Below are 10,560 nucleotides of genomic sequence, written 5' to 3'. Positions count from 1 at the left end.
TAGAAACATCAATGATGATAGAGAATCATCAATCAGCTGCCTCATGCACTTCCCACACTGGAGATAGAGCCCATAGGTTGGCATGTGCCCAGACTGGAAACCAAACTGTGACCTCCTGGTTCATAGGATGATGCTCAACCACACTAGTCAGATTAATTGTAGGTTTATAAAAAAGAATTATGCTCTGATGTGCTGTGAAGATTTGAAAGGTGTCTTAATATTAAAGTTGGAGATGTGATAAAATCTAGTTGAAAAGATAATAGCAAAACGTAAAGCTGCAAAAACTGACATAGACTAATTCAAACCTGTTTTACTTTAAAAAAGTAATTAACCAGGTTGATTTCACTTTTAATCTGATTAGATCTTCTATATGAAACTGCATATACAATATCCCAAGTTAAAATATGAATATTTATTTGAATAGGAGAAGAAAAGTGTAAGGGAAAGAAAGCCTATCAAACAAATTTTTTAAAAATTGAATGTGAATGATTGCTTAATTCACCATATTTTCCAATTAAATGTTGTTAATTCTATGTTTTCAGGTTTCATGTTCTAAGAAGCAAATTCAGGACCCATCTCTGTCCCAAAGTATTCTGCAATGTATGATTCTGACTACTTCTGCTCTTAAGGGTATCAAACTGGGGAAGGAAGCACTCTCAATGGTCACTAATATTATTTACATTTTAGAAATATTTTAGCAATTATAAGCTATTTTCTTATGTTAGTGGATGTGGCGGATCATATGATTTCTTGGGGGATAAATAATACTTTTGAAGCAAAAAAACTACTCACAAACAAGATTGTTCTTAAGATACATTGTGTGAAAAATTAAAATCTCATTATTGTATTATATATTTAGAATTGTTATTATCTTCTAGATGAATTGATCTTTTATCATTATGCAATATTTTTCTTTATCCCTAATATTATTTGTTTTGATGTCAACATTCTATAATATTAATATACCTATTCCAACTTTCTTTTTATTAAAATTTTCATGATAGAGCTTCTTTGCACCCTTTCATTTTTAATGTATCCATGTTTTTATATTTAAAGTAGGTTCATTATATACACACATAAAAGAGTCTTATAGTTTTATAATATCTATTAATCTTTGCCTTTTAATTGGGGTATTTATGTCATGTATACTTAATTCAATTATTGATATGGTTTGATTTAAAGCTATCATTTTGCTAGTAGTATTTTGCTTGTCTGATTTTTTTCTATTCCCTTTTTCTTCATCATTTACTTTTGGGTTACTTGAGTATTTATTTATTTATTAAAATATATTTTATTGATTTTTACAGAGAGGAAGGGAGAGGGATAGAGAGTTAGAAATATTGATCAGCTGCCTCTTGCACACCTCATATGGCAGATGTGCCTGCAACCAAGGTACATGCCCTTGACCAGAATCAAATCTGGGACCTTTCAGTCCGCAAGTGGATGCTCTATCCACTGAGCCAAACTGGTTAGGGCTACTTGAGCATTTTTAAATGATTACATAATTGCCTTATTTGTTATTTCTACCTCTTTTTAATTTTTCAGTGGTTGCTTAAAGGTTATAACATATATCTTTAACTTATCAAGATCAATATTCAAATAATATCATTCCACTTTTTACATGTAATGTAAGAACATTACAATAGTACACTTTAATTTCTTCCCTCCTATCCTTCGCTATTATTTCTAAATAAGTTATAAGACAAGGAATACATTTATACTCTTGTTTTGCTTTAGAAAAATTAATCATCTTTTATATAAGTTAAAAACAATGAACAAAGTCATAGTAATTCTTATTTCACAAATCCTGATATCGATAATTTCACTTCTTGTTTATATCAAATTTCCAGCTGGTTTCATGCTCCTGCCTGTGGAACTTTTCTGGTATTTCTTGTCATGTTAGTCTGCTAGCACCGAATTTTCTCAGGTTTTATTTGTCTGCAAAAGTCTTTATGTAACCTTCATTTTTATTTTACACAAAGAGGTCCAAAAGCAGCATGGTTCCAGGGATGATTAAACCAGTAATTCAATAGCATCATCCAGCTTCCAGTTCCTTTCTATCTTTAGGCTCTTCTATCCTGGAAATATTGGTTCTTATCTTGCACTTTCATAATCATAGCATAACTGGATCAGCCCAAAGAACCTCATGCTTATCAGGCTGAACATCTGAAAGAGAATGTCCTTTGTTCCTTTCCTAGAACACCAGGAGAAGATTTTTTCCCCATTACACTTTGGCTTAGATTAGCGTGCAAGGCTACCCTGATAAAAGTGCAGTTGTGAAAAGTGTTGAAATGAGCTGTTTGTTAGTCAACCATCAGAATCAGCCAAGAGCTATCCTCATTTTAATATTTCAACATGATAATAACTAGCTTTTATACAATTTATTGGATTATTTTTCATCTTGTAAAATGAGATTTCTAAGAGGAAATTGATTGTAAGACATTTTTTCCTCTTCAGTTACATAAGAAAGGAAATTCTATAGATCAATGATGTATTAAGGTCCTCCCACATTTTGAGGATGTTTAGGGAGTTTTTCTGGCATGTTTTCTCTCAGAAAGCCACAGGCAAGCAAGTATAAAACATCACCTCCAAGTATATCCTTTGATTTTACAATCAAAACCTTTCATATCAAAAACATACTTGCAAAAAATGGAAATGGATGCAATTTCAATACCTTGAAGGAGAATCAACCTAAAATAAAATGAGAAGTAAATGCAAAGACATATGTAAAACTAAGGGCTTTTTTTTGAAAAATTCTAATATATCAATGTTTAGAAGTCTATTATCAAATTAGTATTTTGTTTCCTTGGCCCAGTGGCTAACCCAGTTGGTTGGAGTATCACCTGTACATCAAAAGGTTCCAGAATAGATTCCTGGTCAACAGATAGATTTTTTTTCTCTCTCACATTTCTTTCTCTCTCCCTCTTCCCCTTACTCTCTAAATCAATAAAAATATCCTTGGGAAAGGCTAATAAAATTAGAATTTTGTTGACTTTTCTGTAAGTTTTGAAATTAACAAATATATGCCTTATTTCCACTGAGATTGTAATATCTGAAACTTTATCTTAGAAATAAATGTGAAAGTGTGTAATGGTATCTTTAATATCACAGATTCATAAACAATTGTGTGGGATAAAAAACAACATTTTTCTGATGTGATTTTTAGTTTGTAAGTACTCTTCAAATGTCTACACAGCTTCAGTTAAACACTTTGTCAGAAAAGGAGTTTACAGTCTCCCAAAGACTAGTTCAAATAATAAGTTTCTTTTTTCTTTTTCTTTGTGTGTGTGTGTGTGTGTGTGTGTGTGTGTGTGTGGTGGTACCATATTACTTTGTTTGAAGGAATGATACGAATGAAAGAACTTAAATGGGTGGTTTGGTACAAGTTATAGAAAAAATAAAGGGGACTCCAACATGCATACTGGTTTGGTGATCAGGGAAGTCAACTCCATTGCTGTGGGAAGCCAACCTGAGGCTTAGCTCTCTTCATTGTCTCCCATGGAGTGCTTGTCAAAGAGAAACTCTGCCTTGACAATTTCAGGGGCCCCTGAAGTTGGTTACCTGGTTATTCCAATCTTTAATGTATTTCAGGTAGTGAGTGAGTCTCAATGAAGTCACACAAATGAGGGTCACTTCTGTCAGTGGCAAGTTTGTGCAATTCCAGTAGTGACTGATTCACAATTTTTCCCCAAGAGTAATGTATACTCCATTGCATTGAGCTAATTTTCCCGGTTGTCACCTTTTGGTTTCTTAATATCCTGAAGGAAGCTTTGGCCACATCATTGGTTCTGCAGCTTCATCAGTTTCTCAGCACATTCTCTCTCATCATGAGATTGGTGAAGAACATATTTGGCAAAGTTCTTCAAAGCCACATCATCATGGTCAAAGTAGTAAGACACCGGCAGGTAGATGAGGAAGCATAAAGCCCCAGGTGGATCTGGCAGTTGATGGCGGCCTCTGAGAGCCTGGTGGTAGTTCTGGTGCACCTGGGAGGTGAATGCAGTGGTGAGGGACAGTGAGGAGCTGGCAGAGGCTGGATCTGGTTGGCTGCCAAAAACGGGGGTTGAGTCCTGGGTGGGCCAAGCACTGTTGAAGCAGGAAACCACAGTGACTCTCAGAGAAGACTATCTAAAATTAAGCCATGTTTGCTCTTCATACTTTCAAGCCATGTGCCCTGCTTTTGCCCTTTCCTGTGGTGTGCTGGAGCTGGTATTGTGCTTAGGAAAACCACATAAATGCTAAAACAATCATAAAAGTAGAAGTTACTGTATACATATTGTATATGTATATCTATCTATGTATACCTATGAGGTTTCAGATTAGATTTCTGGTCACACAGGGGCAACAGATATATAATCACAAATGATATTTCCATAAAATTGTTAGCATAGGCACACCCTTGACTTTGGGGAATGTAAGGACACATGCAATCTCTAATAGCTAGCGCTTTAATGAAAATTATTTGAATTAGTCTTGTATAGTGAAGTATGACTCATTCTTTAAGACTTCAAAGTTAATGTAGTAAAGAAAACAATTCTATTCCCAATGAATTTTTTACTCAATGTTTTGTGATATTTTACATTGAAAATTTATTATTGGTATGAAAATATGTGATTTCTATGTCTTTTATATTTTGTTTTTAATTCCTATCTGCTTAGATAAATATAAGTACTCTAGCAATAAAGATTATGTCTTTTGAAACTAAATTTTTCTTTGTTAAAATCTAGCACAGAATCCTAGCTTCTAATTTAGGCTGAAAATGCCCAGGAATTTTATTTTCATTCACCCAAATATCTACAGAAACAAATGTCAAGATAAATCACAAAATGTTCATCAAGATTTGGGATAATTCAAAGCATATGTAACTACAAATGTAAAATATCCAAAAATACTTTTATATATAGACCTAAAAATATAAATGCTTATAATTAAGTCAAGTAGCCAAAATACTTAATCAGATTATTATGTGAGTGCAGTAAAGATTTAGAACTACATTACTGTAATTTATCATTTATTACTTGTTTGTAATGTGACCATTAAAAGTGCTGTATTTTCTTTAAAAGTAACTTAGTCTCCACATTCGGGCAAAGAAATGTTAAATATATATGTACACCAAAAGAATCTTTATATGACCTAATAATCTCCAAAACCAGCAAAGGTGAATAAAACTTATGGCCCAATTGTAGGTGTTTTTCACATATTTTAGGAGAATGGAGAGTACAGAAGTAGTGCTGCAGAGACAAATATTTGCTATATATTAATACATACCCTCCCAGTGGCTGGGAGGGAAGTTTTAATTCCCACCACATAATGGTCCATTTGCCTTGAGTGTTTCAGAACGGTTCAATAATCACTAGCCATGTGTGTAGTTTGTTGAATTATTTAAGCTTATTTCCAGGGGGAAAAAAAGACAGGGAGGAAGGCAACTGATTCAATGCAAATGAAAAGCTTTTGAAGCTCCCTATGGTGAAGATGTGATTACAGTCAGACAGTTAATAACATAGACTTAGAAAAATCTGAAGGTTTTAAAACTGTCTGGCCAGTCAGCAAATGAGGTTTTTCCACACTATCGACCAACTGCCATGCGTTGTAATGGTTTCTGATCTGTTTGGAGCTGGAGTGGACCCACAAATGAAGCAAGAATACCACCCCCTGTACTTTCAATGATTAGGAAAAGTAGTTTGTAAACCTTAACTGTTTTCCTTTGGATTAGGGATTGAGTCTTTAGCTCAAACGGTTTAAGAGCCATGCACAATGAGTGCTGCTCTCTGAAAACCCAGACATATAGAATGCCAATTGGTGATGTGCAAAGCACTTGGAGGATGGCATGAGGTCTCTCTTAAAATGACCACCACCCCGCCACCCATGGACAGTCACTGCCTGTTGTATAGCTGCCAGAGAATTTCTGTGCAGCAGTATTGGTTCTGGTTATTAGATCAGATTGAACTAGAAATTTGGAAACGAAGATTTTATTTTAGCTGCTACTTTAAACCCAAGTGACACAAGTATAAAAAACACATGTTTAATCTGTGAAATGTTCATTTACTATTCATAGGGCACAGAATTTTCTTTGTCAACAAATCTCTGCATAGATGATAGATATTTTGGTGAATTTTATAAAGATATTTTGATAACTAGACAAGTGTTATTAAATGTTTGAATTCAGGAAGTCTTTGTTTCATCTTTTGTTTATATGGTGTGTGTGTTTTTTCACCAGGGGTAATTATTTAATATTTTTAAAAATTTTTCTTTATTGTTGAAAGTATTACAGATGGGCCCCCCCCCCCCCCACCCCACCCCCGCAATTACTGTGAGGTCTTCACTGCATTATTGTCTGTGTCCTTGGGCTACACATAGATGCATATAAGTTCTTTGGTTAAATCTCTCTTTGGTTAAATTTGCTGAGTTCTGTACATGAAATTGTTTCCCTAGTTCCAAAATTCAGTTTAAATGACCAGCTTTCCTAAAACATTATGTGCCATTTATTTTATTGCCATTTTCAAGGATTATAAAAGAACCCATATTTTTAATATTTTACTTTGTAAGAGGTTTTGATGCTCTACTGCAATGTTTTCCTTATGAGAACTGTAGTTATTAAAATTAAGGGTTGGTCCTTAGGGCCAAAGACAGCCAGTTAAATGTACTTGTAGTAACCCTATTTTAGATGTATATCTTTGTTTCTTTAATTAAAAAAAAAAGTAGAGGCAAAAGGAATATTAACATTTCCAATCATCTAAGGGAAACATTGAACTTAAGGAGATAAGCACTGGGCCTGCTTCTGTGTTAGCAAAGATGTAAAATTTTGGTAGTTTTATATTCATCCTCAGAAAAAATTTATTATTCACTTCTCCTTTAAACATGCAAAATCCCATAAATCATGCAAAAATAATCCTTAAAGTAGAAGATGATCAGTTATATAGCAAATGCAGTATCTTTAAATATTCTATCTCATGCTCCCTAACCACAGTAATTAATAGTATGATGCTTATCTTGGAAAAGGCCCACCCTTTTAAAAATGTTTTGTGAAAGTCCTATTATTGATGGAGTTTACTTCTTAAATTAAATCAGCAGCTTGCTCTATGCTGCACTAGAAGCATGAAATTTCCTAGTTACTCATTATTTATAAAGATTATTTTCAAATTAGAAATGAAAATAGTTAGTTTTCTTTTAATATGGCTTTAGACTTTCCCTTTAAAAATAAAGATTTGGAAAGAAAAAACACACACATGGGAAATACTAATGTCTTATCATTGGGAACTATTTGAAGCTTAACTGATTTTGCATTAAAAACACAATTAACTTTTTAATTTTCTTTTCTTGAGGAACCACACAAGAGGACATGTGTGTGCTGCTATTTGAGTAAATTTCCACGTAGTAATATTATTTATGCCAAAGAGATAAAGCATTCTTTTACTGTACAGAACAGTTGAAAATTATAAATTTTATCTTCATAATATTTGGTGAATTCTACTCCCTGTTGTAACATTTGGTTTCAATCTATCAAATTCTTTTTATCAGGAATCAGAATGTTAATTGGCATTAAGAGCTTAAATTGTTCAATTTGATATAACTACTATTTTCTTTTGCAACTGACACATAAACAATCTTTCCTTTTCCAAGATTAATCAATATTTGATTTGTACCTATACAAGTAAAATTTTAAAAATAGATAATTTATAAAATAACATACTCATGCTCTGCTCCAAAGTAACATGTTATAAAGAGAACAGGCAATAGCATCCACAACCACAATTGGAAAATTAACGCTTTTTCTATACAAATCAGAGGTCTACATTAATGACAGTTACTGGATAAAAATATTCTTTACATGACTATAAGACCAACATTAGAATCTGTAAGAAAGGTCAAGGATTTAGCTTTGGAAAATTCTGAATGTGAGCCTTTAACACAAAATCATATTGCTGTCAGTAGAGTATCTGTTTCTATATTATAAATGCTTAAATAAATTAGATAAATGTGAGTGTTCCTCAGGTAAACAAAAATATAGATCATAAAAACATCAGAGTTTAGCATCATCATATTAACTGTTTCCTGACAACATGCAAATAAGTAAATTGGCTACCTTTTAAAGGAAACTGAAACCAGAGAGCCAATGGGTCAGGCTGCCTGTAACAAAATCACTATTTTCAAAGTTTTATCTGGGTACATATGGATATAACAAAATTAAAAAGTGCTTGAAATTAATATGACCTAAAAGTAATTGAACTTATATGTGGACTAAATAATATAAATATTTTCTTTTCCACATGAGATTTTGGTACAAAAATCTCTTAAAGTTAATATGTGTCCTTTTGTGAAATATTAGTTGAAGAATTTGCCTAAATAATATTAATTACTATATTTTATAGATACTATAAGACAAAAACTTCAGCAAAAATTGGATAAGGCAAATATAAGTAGCGCCCACCTCCCTCCCCCCCCCCCCCCAAAAAAAAGAAAATATAAGAAACTTCAATATAATTCATGCAAGCTATGTATTGGAGAAAAATTATATAATATCATTATTTTGTATTTAATATGTGAGTAGAAACTTACTATTTAAATTAGTTTAATATATTTGCATTGAAGTCACTTCCATATACTATGTAAGTAGAATTCAATCTAAAACATCACATGACCATTTTTTGCCTCTATGTATTCCCAATAAAGGAAATGAATAGAAACCATTTGATTGCAAAATTCCTGTAATTTTACTATGAATAATAGTTTTGCATACTACTTTCACTAGATTTTGAAGTTGCAGTTCCTCAGTAGGACAATTAATTTTGGTTAGAAGATGGATTGCTGGCAAATATCAGCTTCAACACATCCAGAAACTGCATTTAGTTGAAAAACGAAACCAAAACTAGACTAGGGAAAGACATAAACCTGGGTAAGATGAGTGCAAGTTTTTTGTTTGCTTGTTTTTTACAGGATGATAGAAAAGTTCCTATACTGAAGACTAGAAAGCACTTCAGTAATCTACCTGCTTAGAATAGTAAAATGTATTGTTTGCCTTATCCATCTGGGAAAGTCCCTATCAATAACAGGTGTGACTTAACTTGTACTGCACTAAAAGACTAGATTGTTCATTAATAAAGAAAGGACGAAGCTGGAATGATAAATCCACAGGGACTCCTAGGGAGTTTTGTATTAGGCAGTAATTAAATAATAGTTCACGTTGCTTTCTTTCACTGGGAATCACATCCTTTTCACCTCTCTTCGGTTAACGCAGAGCCATCCATTACGAGAGTCGCTACAACACTTGTCAGAGGCAATCAGCTCCAGGCAGCTGAAGGCCAACTGATGTGGACTCTCTTAAAGCAGGGTTCCTCCCCGCCCCCAAGCCCGCTGTCCTTTCACGGGCATGCAACAGTCAAAAGGGATCACATCACCTAATGAAGAAAAACAGAAGCATATGGTAGGAAGGGGTCTCAGCAGGCGGTGACTGAAATGTCAAGGCTTGTACATAAACAAAATATATGCAAAACTGTTTGTTCATAGAAGCTGTCAGCTACAGTTTCAGGAAATAATAAGCTGGCAGAGGAAGGCAGAATTTTACTGTGACCACGGTTACCTAGGAGTCTGTATTTTTAGTTTAATTTTTTATTACTGGATAAAGTGGTGCACCAGAGCGGGCTAGTTAATTATGCATAAGCCATTGCAAAGTTCGATTTTGCTGTTTAATACTGAGCCACGTACTCTTCACAGTATATTTTACTCACACCCACTGCAGACTTCCGCGTGGCAGCTGAACTGCAAACTGTAAGTGATTTCATCGCCCTCCTCTTTGCACCCCATCATGGCGCAAGGGTGAACGCTGAACAAAGTCTGCGGGTTCACCGCACCTTTGTCACTGAAATGGGAGTGCCCATCTTCCCAGAGGTGTACTCATTAACATTTTAGATGTGCACTGGGCACATTCGCCCTTATTGTTTTTTTCACATTCACTTCTGTGCAAAGTTAATGGTGTTAATCAAAATCCTTTCTCCCGCTAATGGCTCTGATCTTGGGATTGCAGCCACCCTGCTGCACCTAATCTTTATCATTTGCCAGTGAAAATGCACATTATCCCCCCTTTTGACAGCCTTACTGTTATCGCTTTGACTGGAACCTTCAAACATGTGTGTCCCTTTGCTGTGAACATCTCGATATTCTGTGATGATCTGGTTACAACCAGGGGATTTGGAAGGACAGCTTTCAAAAACCAGATCTCTAAAATATGACCCCAAGCATTTTGTTTCCAGTGTTGACAGCAGCTAAAACAAGTTGTTCTAAACAGCAAAGGTGACATGGGCTCTCCTATGGACAGTTACAGTAATGGCAAAATATATTATCTTCAAGTTGAGTTTTAAGTTTGAGTATGAATAATCTACCTTAGTCAACTTAAATATTTAGTATTTTAAATGAGGGGTAATTCATGTCTCTTAAAAATTACATTTTAGATACATTTTGGTACTGATTACCATGTGTTCTCAATGTCAACTAAGGGTCAAAATAGAAATTAATTAATTAATTTTGAGGATAATGTTAAAACCAGTCATATGCTTTTATTTTTTT

General features: G+C 33.9%; 1 pseudogene; it reads right to left on the bottom strand.

The window, feature by feature from the left end:
- Positions 1-3,476: 3,476 nt before the first annotated feature.
- On the bottom strand, positions 3,477-9,801 carry LOC118716712 (annotated as a pseudogene).
- Between the last annotated feature and the right edge of the window lie 759 nt (positions 9,802-10,560).

Source organism: Pipistrellus kuhlii, unplaced genomic scaffold (genome assembly GCF_014108245.1).
Source record: "Pipistrellus kuhlii isolate mPipKuh1 unplaced genomic scaffold, mPipKuh1.p scaffold_m20_p_12, whole genome shotgun sequence".
Lineage (NCBI taxonomy): Eukaryota > Metazoa > Chordata > Mammalia > Chiroptera > Vespertilionidae > Pipistrellus > Pipistrellus kuhlii.
This window is presented reverse-complemented; position numbering and strand designations above follow the sequence as displayed.